Raw genomic sequence first — 13,982 nt, forward strand, 5'->3', positions numbered from 1 at the left:
TATTTTAATCTTTCTTACAATGGCTATGGACCATTGAAGATTATATCAATTCATAATTTAATAACAATATCTGAAAGACGTTTTCGTCACGACGTCGTGAGAACGAGAATAAAAGACGGATTAACGTTTTGTCATCGATAACATCAACATTCCATGTTTAATCGGATATTTTAACAATAGCTTTTGTAGTAACTTTTCAACATATTACTTTTTATAATACTCTCCGGCTATTGAAATATTTATACATAAATTCCAAACAGTTTCGAAAAACATGAGCCGAATTAAAAGGTCTCTCTTTTACTTTATAAGTATGTGTTTGTTGTTTAACTTTAATTCCTAAAACTATTGACATTGTGTCTCTATATGTGAAGACTTTCTCCTATACAATTTGTAATGCCGTGTTATTTTCAAATACACTAACAGTATTAGAGAACAATAAGCAAGCTATTAAGTTCGGAAAGAGCGTAGGTGTACTTGTTATATAGAAGTACCTCCTATATAAAGGTAGTGCATTAAGTACTCATAAAGGTTTTAACGGTTGTTATTGACGCTTTAAATTTCTATTCTCTTTGAGGGAGTTTTATCTTCAAATGAAGTGTATTAAACGAACATTTTGTTTGAAACTAGCGCCTTACCCCGGCTCCGTAAAGGTGCAATATTGATAATAAATAAGTATAGTTCAGAATTAGTTTATTTACGACATCAAATTAGAGACTTCTAAATTGTCAGTATTTGTTTACTGTCCATTTATGTATATGCAGAAACCTACCTCTCGAATCACTCCATGTGTTAAAAAAAAACCTCATCAAAATCCGTTGCGTAATTTAAAGATCTAAGCATACATTAGGACAGACAGCGGTAAGTGACTTTGTTCTATACTGTAATGATGAGATTGCACTTCGGGATTTCTTCATATATGACGACTTCTTATTAATAAATTATCTTTCTAAAGAAACATTTCGTTGAAGAAAATTGAAAATATAATATCTCATAAATAAAATTTTAACAAAAAAAAAACCGACTTCAAACAAAACACTATTTTAAAACAAATGAATATGCACGAAAAAGTAATAAAAATAATTGCGTATTCAACATATTTTTTAGAGTCTTCCTGAGTTAAATGAAATGAAAATTATTAGACTACTTAAAAGTCGATTAACGATTATATCATGTAGTTATAGTTATTGGTATATTTGGAGCCGGTGTCAGCCATGGTGCCCTTGCCCCAACAATCAAAAGAAAGAAGCGATACGAGCCCCTTGATTGATCCAGTATATTATTGTGTAAAAGGTAATTTGTAAAAAACATATTTGTTAAAGTATTCTCGTATTGTTTTTTGATAGATATACTGTAGGGTTTTATTTTTATTACTTAATGTTGTCTTAAATTTTCGCGATTATTACACATTTAAATAAAACTAATTATAACGGATGAATCGCGTATATTAATTATTTTTAAACATCCCGACGTTTCGAGCACTTTGCAGTGTTCGTGGTCACGGGTAGACTAAGATGACATTTGTCTATTTGAAGAACAAAGGAAATATTATTAACAACTACCGCCAACGATTTCTCAATTGATATCTTGAGTAACGTTCCGGTTGCACGCAGAAGGCACTAACTGTATCTTTGGGTCTTGCAGTCTGTTGGATTTGGGATTTTAAATTTTTAATAAGTGGATCCCAGGTGTTAGAAAGTCTCCAACCATCTTCTCTATTGAAGTTCGGATGTTTTTGAATTTCAATAGCCTCGCGTATCATTCTAGGAATGAATCTGTGTTCTCTAGCGAGGATCTGTGGTTTATCAAATCGGATAAAATGGTTAGGTTTATCCAGAGCATGTTCACAGACTGCAGACTTTGAAGAACGCCTATTTTTGACATCTCCTATATGTTCCTTGACCCTGGTACCGATGCTTCTCTTTGTTTGGCCTATGTAAGATAAACCACACTCACATTCGAGTTTATATACTCCTGCAGTTTGCAAAGGGATATTACTTTTGATAGGTCTCAAGAACTGGCTCACTTTCTTATGAGGCTTGTAAACGGTTTTAATCGAAGCTCGCTTCAAGATGTTGCCAATCCTGTCTGTAACTCCTTTCACATATGGTAGAAATGCAGGTTGTCGCTCAACTGTGGGTGGCTTGATACGGCTTCTGCGATGCTGGCGAGGCACGGGCAGCTTGTTCTGATGGAGTGCAAGCTTGACCTGACGTAGCTCGTCCTCTAGGTGTTCAGCATCGCAGAGATGGTGGGCTCTCTGAAACAAAGATTTGCCAACGGTAGCTAACTGACTAGGGTGGTGGTACGAGTCACCATTGAGGTATTTGTTGGTGTGTGTGGGTTTCCTATAAACTGTGTGACTTAATGTATTATCAGGATTCTTGATAATAAGGATATCAAGGAAAGCTAAAGAATTATTTGCCTCTAATTCCATAGTAAATTGAATGTTTTTATTTATAGAATTAAGATGTACTAAAAATGCAGATGTCAGATCACTAGGTAATATTGTGAAAGTGTCATCTACGTACCGTTTATAAAACCTAGGTGTTATTGGTCCGGAGCGAAGAGCCCTCTCCTCCAGGTCTTCCATGAATAAATCGGCGACCACGGGGGATACTGGAGAACCCATGGCTACCCCGTCAACTTGTACATAGAATTCGTCATTCCACAATAAATAACCTGATGTGAGGCAGTGATGTAACAGCTCTGCATATTCAATAGGCATGTTGTGTGTCTGTAGCTTCCTCTTAACAATTTCGATGCAGTCTTGTATGGGTAAGCATGTAAACAATGACTGGACATCAAAACTAACCATTTTCTCGTTGTTGGTTAATTTAAGGTCTTTGATTTCACCAACAAACTGGTAAGAATCCTTGACATACGCCGCAGTGTGTCCTCGGAGGGGTGATAATATCCTTGCTATGTGTTGAGCCAATCTATATGTTGGTGTATCGATTTGGCTTACAATAGGACGCAGCGGAGCACCAGTTTTATGGATCTTAGGTAACCCATACAGTTTTGGCGGCTTTGCACATGTAGGCACGAGTGATTTTTTGTCCAGATTTATTTCCGATTGTTTAGATTTTTATCCGATTTGATAAACCACAGATCCTCGCTAGAGAACACAGATTCATTCCTAGAATGATACGCGAGGCTATTGAAATTCAAAAACATCCGAACTTCAATAGAGAAGATGGTTGGAGACTTTCTAACACCTGGGATCCACTTATTAAAAATTTAAAATCCCAAATCCAACAGACTGCAAGACCCAAAGATACAGTTAGTGCCTTCTGCGTGCAACCGGAACGTTACTCAAGATATCAATTGAGAAATCGTTGGCGGTAGTTGTTAATAATATTTCCTTTGTTCTTCAAATAGACAAATGTCATCTTAGTCTACCCGTGACCACGAACACTGCAAAGTGCTCGAAACGTCGGGATGTTTAAAAATAATTAATATACGCGATTCATCCGTTATAATTAGTTTTTATTACTTTTTCGTGCATATTCATTTGTTTTAAAATAGTGTTTTGTTTGAAGTCGGTTTTTTTTTTGTTAAAATTTTATTTATTTTTTGATTTTAAGTGAAGCTGATGTTGACTAACTAATTTTTTTGAATATGGATAGATTAAGCGTTCCGTTTATATGAGTCAGAAACTACTTCGAGGACAATTTCAAAGGAAACTTGCGAATAAAGCAAAAATAGACTTTCGAAAATGCGGATTTAATACGTCACGCGGCGTAAACTACAAAGATCCCTCGAAAGAGCTGTAATCGAACTCAGCAAAAAAACTTTGAAAAAGACCAACTATATTTCGGACATCATATGACATCACATCACATACACAAAATTTGATTAAAGATAGTAAGAAATTCTGCCCCATATCGCACCCTAACTGCGAGCCGTATAGGAGTTCCATCACTACATAGTATAAAACAAAGTCGCTTTCTCTGTCCCTATATCTTTAAATCTACGCAACGGATTTTGATGCGATTTTTTTTAAAAGATAGTGTGATTCAAGGGGAAGGTTTGTGTATATAATACATGAACAATATAGTAAAGAGACACTGATAATTTTAGAAGTTTGCGATGTGATGTCGTATATAAACAAATTCTGTAGTATATTTAGTATCAGTATTGCACCCGTGCGAAGCCGGGGTAGTAAGCTAGTTGATTATAATATTCGACTATGATAATTACATAAACATAACCACATTACGGAAGGTGACTCAAATATCCAAATAACCTATAAATAAAAGATTCGACCGAGTATCGCTAACGTGCTCCTCAGAATTGTTCCGTTCCCTTCCGTTCCGTCACTTTGTCATGGATCCTGTGCTCAGAACCTTACCAAACTTTCACTAAATTACCCTTGAAGTATATATTTTATAATAAAAAAAGAATTATCAAAATTGGTTAACGTGATTTTCAGTTATTCACCTATTTGTCGCGCATATACATAATGCAAATTTAAGACTTATGTCGTTTTCACATGGATACCATCATCGAAAAAAAAAATAAAAAAAATGGGACCCCACGGGAAGCACTACCTTTCAAACAAAAAAAAAATTATCAAAATTGGTCCACCCAGTGAAAAGTTATGAGGTAACAAACATAAAAAAAAAAAAAAAAAAAAATACAGACGAATTGATAACCTCCTCCTTTTGGAAGTCGGTAGAAAAAACATATAAACGATTTGAAGTGATCCTGTCATAGATAGGATTATAGATAGTAAGTATACTTAAGAGCGATCTCTTCAATAATACCATTTTGTGTATTGGAATCCCCGGTTTAATATTAACAATAAGGAAAAAGGGAAGACTTCAAACAACGTTACATATGTCACAGAAAATACTGCCCCTGAGAATCAATTCAACAGTATTAGGTCGATTTGTCAATGTGGTTATATTGATGTTTATTTAAGTAAAAAAAATAGCTTCAGACTTATTATTTAAAATCTGAGCAAATATGAATGTCACGGGATTTTACAAGACGAATACTGTTGGATGCTTATATTGGATGCAAAAGCCTTTCATTTCTTAAAAAAATACTAAATATCAGATAATGGTATATTATAGAGGCTGTGTTCACTTTATTCATTTACTGGCACTAATTTTCGATTTCCATCAATACAATCGTGGAAAATAAAAAAGATTTTATTTCGTATATTAGTATTCGCCAATTAATGCATTTGCAATTTATCAGTCCATAAATTTTATCCGAAAATTGATCTCAGATGATGGTATATATTTTTATAACGTATCTTATACTAATATTATTGTTGCCATTACGACACTCCTCAACATGATTCATATTTTAAACTTTAAATGTCATATGAGAAACGAAACTTTACTTCAATCAATTACGTGATACTTCAGAAGTATTACTTCTCCTCTTAACTTAGCAACAAAAAAGTCGGGGTTTTAATCCTCCCTCTCTCTGCATATGCCATAGAACACATTAAATCCTGTAAACACTAAATAAATATATAAGGTAAATATATGAAATGTGAAAACTAAATACGCATTCAAATATTTTTTTAAATCGTAACGACATAAACAAAATTAACAAGTTATTTTGAAAATATAACTGTGAATCATTTGTATATTAAGATTTAACCTACTTTAAGGAGACCTATATGTATGCAGTTGGTGGAAACTTTATTAATTAATTTATTACATGTTTAATTATTGTTATTAGAATGTTTATTTTCCTGGTGCAATAAATAAAATAAACCATTGACAACGCATGTAAGAAAACTATTAGCGCAGAACATTAAAGACATTCTTATGGAATTATGAACAACTTTTTTACATAATGGCGCCACAATAATACCTCATAGTTTATCGTGATAAGACATAAGAACTCTGTATGTCCAGCTTCAATAAAACTAGTTACGAAAAAAAAACATATTTTTAAACATATGCAATCAAATAAAACATTTATAATAAACCGTGCAGTTCTCACTCAAGATAATCATTACTTTCGAATAAATTATTAAGGTTGCGCATGCTGTGGGTGTCATGATATTTAATTTCGCGATTTATTTTTAAGTGCAAGACATGCAATGCAGATGGATTTGTCAAAACGTATGATTGACAAGACGTTGACATCATGTATCCGTTAAAATATTTACATAATTTAATCGTGGTTACGATAACACATAAAATAAAATATTTTTGTAAATACATAAATATTGGAAGTAAATCCCGTATTGGTTTTACATTCACAATATTTGTATATTGGTTCGGTACTCAAATAGAAAATCATAAAATCTATATGATAGGTATACGTCGAGTTATTAATAACTGTTATTGTTCTCACACTTTCGAGGACGAAGCCGAATCATCTGCTATTTTAAATTTAAATTAAACGAAAAGCATATTATATTTTGCATGTACTAATGAAATACTTTTATTGTTCACGAATGTCGTATACGTTTGCAATAGGTCATTTAAATAAGCCGAACTGTTAAATAAATCGTAATAGCCGGCAAAGTTACGACGGCAGTGAGCCCATATAATTGGAACAGCTCCCTACAAAGAATCCGACAATGCGGTTAATAGACTCCTAACTGCATATAGCTGTCACGATTTTTTACGTAATCCTTTTTAAAGAACACGCAACAGTTTAAATAATGTATGTATTTCTCAACGCTACAAATACGTACAGTTACAAAAATAAGGCATTTTTACATTTGAATAAGGTAGTTACGTTGTAATATTTCAGTCTAGATAGAAATGGTATACCCAAGATTGCGGGTTCAAACCCCCTCAATTTCCATTTGCTTAAATTGATGAAGGAATACATCCTGAGGATATCTGCATGTGTTGAATACAAATTTGCACACAGTTTTTACAAAATGAAAAGGATACTTTATTTTCATTTAGGTACATGAACATGTCTTTGTGTGCTTAAAACTCGAGATTAATCGTTACTGTGTAATTTCAAAGGATTCCAATAATACTTATAATAGAGGATATAACGCATATTTTGCGGTTGGTATGCGATTTTCTGAATTGCGGTTTCAATGGATAAAACATTGAATGGCTTTATTGTTTATAATATATGAACGAAACCGATAAATACATTCAAACTAATTAACCACATTATGAAAATGACTTTAATTACTCTATGCATAAATATGAGACAACATCACATACATTACTCTGATCCCAATGTAAGTAGCTGAAGCACTTGTGTTATGGAAAATCAGAAGTAACGACGGTACCACAAACACCCAGACCCAAGACAACATAGAAAACTAATGGTAATCTACATCGACTCGGCCGGGAATCGAACCCTCGGAGTGGCGTACCCACGAAAACCGGTGTACACACCACTCGACTATAGAGGTGTATACATAGCCTTATTTAATTACCAACAAGTTTCGCTAAAAAATCATGATTTGTATACTGAAGTCGTTTTAAGGAAAAAATATGTGTGTAATTGTATGTTTCAAACGATATCGTTGCAAGGTTGGGCTCATTTAAATATCAAAATTTGTTTTAGAAACGAGTTTTGGACATTGCGTTTTATTTTTAATTTAAAAATTTACTTTCAAATTTCTTGTGTAAGATTTCGAAGCTTAATTAATACATTTTAACAAACATGAAATTTTAGATAACATAATTAAATGAAATACAAAAATTGAATAAGCTGAATCTTGATAGTTTATTACTAACAGATATATTTAATGAAACGAAATTTGAGTTGGAAACAAATAAAACAAGAGAATAAATAAAAAGATCGCTAACAATGCTTGCGAGTGTCACAGCTGTCGTTCTTGTGGACACGTTGTATAAATCTCCCTTTGATTCGTGACACATCAATCATTACCTTAAATAAATTAATCAATCTAACAAGTTAAGTCTATTAATCAATTAATTGTAATGTTGCATAGTTGTTCTACATCGTTAGCTTAGTAAAGGTTGAGTTTCATGTTGGAAAATGATAAAACATAGATATCGGACCTCCTTTTTAATCACATACAATTTATATACGGCCTAGTAACTTTAATTGACCACCTCATGGACGACGGTGGATTTAAAACAATAAGTTATTATATTTTCAAGAAATTGTAATTGGTCTGGAATTAAAAAGCAGGTTGGTTAGGTTTTCCATAGCTCGCATAGCAAATAAGCTAGTGCACCAATATCTTATATGCCTAAATTCCTGTCCCATTGAAATATGAAAGTGTGGGAATAGAGAGTGCGCCTGTATTTGCGCAAACGCTTAAGCTCTATATAATTTGCGCAGTTGGCTAGTCTCTGCTAAGATGGCCGCTGGGACCGAAATCGGTTAGGAGGACATTATTATATAAGCCTATAATTTATATCTTTCTTATAGTTACATATGTTTAATATTAATCAATGAATTCTATAAGAGAAAAAATCTTTTTCTTCCGTTCTTCTCTTACTGACGTCGTTCAGTAATACAAGTAACATTATTTTCAGTCATATCGGCTTTCATACAATCCATCCATCGTTTCTTGTCGTATCCCCATATCCGTTTATTTTAACATTATGAAATATATACAAAATACTTTACTTGTTGTTTTAATATTAATAAATAATGCTGACTTATTTCATTTTGAGTGAAATTATTAAAGCAATAACAAAATTACATTTGCATTCTGAGAATAAGTGATCCTGACGCTTACTATCAAACACATTGTCCGAAGCATAAATACATCGACATATTTTGTGGAATAATTACATTGCAATTTTTATAACAATGTAACTAAGTAACCTGTAGGTGTTTCAATCAAATATAAAGTGCTGACATTCCGGAGCACAAACGACTCAATCATATACGTACATAAGATATACAATACTATAGTTTACTATTTATCAAGGTTGAATGATATAGAAATTGATGTATATGCTACATTGATATCTTACTAGACGACTTTGCTCGTTATAAAAACCTTGTATGTGCTAACATTCATAATACGACCAAACGTTTTCGAAGTTTATTAATTTAAAACAGATGTATAGTAAAGTAAAGTAACAGCGTGTAAATTTCCCACTGCTGTGATAAGGCCTCCTCTTCCATTAAGGAGAGGGTTTGGAACATATTCCACCACGCTGTTCCAATGCGGTTTGGTGGAATGCACATGTGGCAGAATTTCGATGAAATTAGACACATGCAGGTTTCCTCACGATGTTTTCCTTCACCGCCGAGCACGAGATGAATTATAAACACAAATTAAGCACATATATATATATATATATATATATATATATATATATATAAATACAGTGGTGCTGGTTTTGAACCCGCAATCAACCCGCCATCTCAGCTCTTTATACGCATCAGTACCTTAAATATAAAACAATAGAGACTCGTTCGTCGAAACAGATATATCAAAAATGAATATTGAAAACAGATATGTCGATATTCATTTTTATATATAAGTTAACCGCAGAAATGCGTAAAGCCACACTCTTGAACTTTTAATTAAAATACAATGACGTGTTGCATCTCCGATTTAAGTTGAGTAAGAGCGAAAGTAATATTGTTTTATGAGACTGAAGGATCAGAAAATAAGGTTAAGCGTACATTATAAACTTTTATTCCTTTTTTACTTTGTCGTAGTGTGAAAGTTATTAATGTAAATTTCATTGAATATCCGTTTGAAGGACAATCAAATCGTTGTCAAAATTTGTTGATATCGTTTGACAAGTATCTTAAACCATGGAGTAAAATATTTGTTTTTATGTATAGTAAGTCATGGAAGAAAATTGTTATTAAAATATATTGGTATAAAAATGAAGATATTTCTTTGATGAATTAAATGACTTCCGATGGTGCTTGACATAATTTAATGAAATACAATGTTTCTTTTCACATATTTTTGTATGTACGTTACATGATAGGTTTTGTTGTGGAGAACAATATTATGGTCCATTACTGCACTATAAATTCCCATAAATGAACTAGACAAACATGGAATACTAATCAATGATATAACATAATTGTAATAGAATGATTTAAGACCATGTTCAAGTAATGTCCATGTAGACAATTGTTTTCTTTTTCTCGATACGATATCGCATTACTTGTTTATGACAGCGCTCAAGTTGAAATAACTTTTATAATTTTCGTAGCATCAGATAGGTCGGTTGTATGACTGGTAATAATTTTAAGATTAACCCGTCACACCAATTAAATTAAGATTTAGTACGCGTGTATTTGTTAAAACATTCGCGTTTAATAAACTTTATTATATTAAACATTTTAATAATATAATTTACACAGTGTACTTTCCCTTACATATGATTGAGGGTTTTAAGTAATTTAAATGAATCTTGGTAAACGAAATTATTGAACTAATGATATGTTTCCCGAGAGAATAATAATTGTTTTAATTAAGTATTAAAATTTGTTTTGTCTTTGTTTGTAGAATGATTTTTTAATATTGTTGTAGAATGTGAAAGAAAATGCTGATTGTGATTATTTTGGTATTTGGTAGTAAAACTTCGTGAAAAGTATACGAAAATATATACACAATAATTACAGGAATATAACAATATAAATATCGGCAAATCGCAGTTTACATGTTAGAAAATACAATATGCTATGTTCGTTATATAACTATAGGTATGTTTCGGTAAAATATCCACGTTTGTCTGAGAATGTTGGAGCCATGAAAGTTTACAAAAGTACATAAATTTGTACGTTTTGTGCAATGTTTAGTCAAGCAATGAGAAATATTATGAGTGTATTTGGTGTTCGGCCAACTCACGTAGTCTCGTGATGTTTGGGTCTTCGAAATTTCCTGATTTGCACACAACATAAGAGCCCTTTGACAATTATTACCACAATTGCTATTATATTCTAGACGTTAAATAAAATGTATATTGCTTAACTTGACACTAAATATAACTTTATTGTATTTATTTTTTTTACAAAATTTTACTTTTATTTTCGTTACGTGTACACGTGTTCCCCTAGTTAACTCAAATGATGTTAAAATTTGCAAACCGAATTTATATATATATTTGGTTTATTTTTACCTCCGTCTAACCACATTCAGTTCTAACCAATTACCGGGAAATGCGAGCATATAAACAACCTGTTAGTTAAAAAACAATTGCATGAATCATTGCGGCCTCACTTTTCTCTAAGAGGCAGTGAACTGTTGACCCCTCGGTGTAACAACAGACTAAGCAAAGGAACTCGACCGCCCACGTGTATACACACTTTCCTTACCAGATAAAGCAATAACCATTTGTTTTAGGAACATCCAAATACTACTGTGACTAAGCGAATCGTTTCAAAATAGTCTATTTGTTAGTATTACAGGTAATGTTTACTGACACATCGTATAACTTTATTACTATTGTTACACATGCGATCTCTACTGGTAAGGTATACTTTGAACTTTGTACGATAAATGAAATTATTACCATCATTTAAGTCATTCAAAATAAAAAAATCTTTACAACGTTAATGTTCTGTTACACTTCGAAAGTACTGAAGTTATTTCAATTATAAATTCTTCGAGAGTTTTTGTTAAATTAATTTCAAGTTTTTATTAGACTTTATGAGAAAATATTTTAGAAAATTTTATAATGTAATTATAAATTTTCAATAAAATTAATTATTAAAGCAAACATTATTCTTAATTAGTTATATTTAAAAGCAAACAAGTCATACAATAAATAATTACGTCAAAGTAACTTTCAATTACGATAACAGTAAATATATGTTACACAACATAACACGATCCGTTTATTGTGATGGGTCCTCAACATTGATAAAACAGTATCGGTTCTTGATTTAGAACACATAGATTTATGTGAAGCGATCGGTGATAACTACATCGTGTTAAGGGAATCAATTTCATCGGTAAAAGAAAATATAAAACCATCGGTAGCGCGGTGCGATCGAACGAATGTTCCTATAGATGAACGGATTTGCTCATAAATCACTCCCATAGAATCTAACGGAAAAGTCCGAATAAATTTGCGAAAAAAATAAGTACGTATACCCTATAATTTAAGCCATGAAATATTGTAATGCTCTAGTTAGTATCGATGATATTAGTAGTCGTTTTGCCTTCGTATTTTCCACTATGAAATGTTAACATATGGCGGCTTATGTTAATATAAAAAGGAGCCTGAACGCTGTATATTTGCTTTTAAACCATTGTAAAATGCGATTCTAGATTGGCTGTAAGGGCCTATGAACTATTCGACTTAACTTTTTTTTACAAATAAAAATTAACACTCATTAGGACTAAAAACTGTATGGAAATTTGGCAACAATACAATCAGTAAATTAATATGATCAAATTTTTTTTTCAATTTTTGTGAAAAGTAAATAGTAAAAAAACAGGTGTAATACAACAATATAAAATTAAAGTATCATCAAATTAGTAGTTATGTAAATTAATATGAATAATTACTCAGTAATTTAAATTAAAGCAAACAAATAAGGTGAATACGATCTATAAATATGTATGATTTTATGATTCATTGTGCTGTAACGTAAGTCTGTTGTGTTTTGTATTTGGCTGAGAAGAAGGCTTTATACTAACTCGTATATGAAATACATATTAAATATTAACAATCATAAGGACTTATTTTAATATTGCGATTTAAGTATTATAATCTTTATGGCTCATTGTATAAGACCTAAAATTCCTTACAGCGATTAATATCGAACTGCATAAATATACCATTCGCTAGCGAAAGCAGTCAGTATAGTCGTAATACTGATCTTGCACCTTGCATCAACTCTGTTAAGAACTTTCGCGCCTAACAACCTTTCCAATACTTCGGACGATACCACAACATAATCATAGCTTATAAACAAGATTTCACCCATTTGAAACATAATTACTATTAAACCATAATTATACACAATTTAGTTCGCAAAGTAACAGTAACTCTTAAAGATCTGGTTTTGTTAGTAATACAATACACTTAATGACTCTGTGGTAAGAACACGTGAATCTTAACCGAAGGTTGTGGGTAAGAACCAGGTAAGCATTATTGAAGATTCAGGTACAATGTAGGAAAAAGCGTCCTGACAAAATTACAAATAGTTTTCAAAAACAGAAAAGGACAAACTGTTAATTAAGCCTAACCTTTAGTTCGCAACGTCCGACTCACACTTGACAGTTTTTTTTTTGTAAAAAAAATATAAGTAAGACAAATAGGTAGTACTCCTATTTTGATATCCGTTATGTATGTGTGGCTTAATGATAATATATCGATATACAATTAGAGCTTGTCGGGAAGTTAATTTTTTACCTGTTGTGAATCTACATATGTCATCATCAAATATATGATTGAAACCACATGAACATACATCAATGTCACCACACCATATTTGATCAAGATATAATTTACGACCACAATTAAATTGTGTGAGAGAAGTGTCTGTCCATAAATCTATTTTAATTAATTGTTATAATTCATATGCCTAAAAATGCCAATATCCTCCTCATGTTGTAACAATTGTGTGATATATATATATACGATCTCCCGAAAGACTTTTGCGCCAGGAAATAAGTTCTTGGGATTTTATTTACTTAGTTCAAAACCAAAATCAGGAAAATCCTTACGGGTATGTTTTTTTTTAAATAAACAGAAGTCAACTTTGCTCCTTTTCTCTAATTTATATAATACAACACACGAAACCGATTTCTTATATAAAATAAATTAACGAGGATTATTTATTGAAAGTCTACTATTTGTATATAAAATGCAGGCATAGTCGAGGGAAGCGCTGATAGAATATATTAATGTATTTACTACGAACGAGATTGTCATTAACATTTTTTTTATTCGTTCATATTTATTTTAAGACAAACATAAAACAAAAAAGAGTTTTAAATAGGTTGCTGTCAATAACGGTAATTAATCCGTCTCGAAATAATTACTTGGCATAAAATTAACGCAATTAAAGCCACTGGAATAGTTTACGCATGATGCTCTGAAGACAATACATATTCGACGTGTATGAAA

General features: G+C 31.9%; 2 protein-coding genes across 2 annotated transcripts in view; one reads left to right on the forward strand and one right to left on the reverse strand.

Annotated features, from left to right (window-relative positions):
• LOC124530460 (synapsin) overlaps positions 1-13,982 on the forward strand; it is a 61,331-nt gene that overhangs the window by 14,121 nt on the left and 33,228 nt on the right. The window lies entirely within an intron of this gene.
• The window catches only part of LOC124530315 (tissue inhibitor of metalloproteinase), a 40,841-nt gene that overhangs the window by 6,107 nt on the left and 20,752 nt on the right, over positions 1-13,982 (reverse strand). The gene's annotated exons all lie outside the window — the stretch shown is intronic.

This window comes from Vanessa cardui, chromosome 6, assembly GCF_905220365.1.
Source record: "Vanessa cardui chromosome 6, ilVanCard2.1, whole genome shotgun sequence".
Taxonomy (NCBI): Eukaryota; Metazoa; Arthropoda; class Insecta; order Lepidoptera; family Nymphalidae; genus Vanessa; species Vanessa cardui.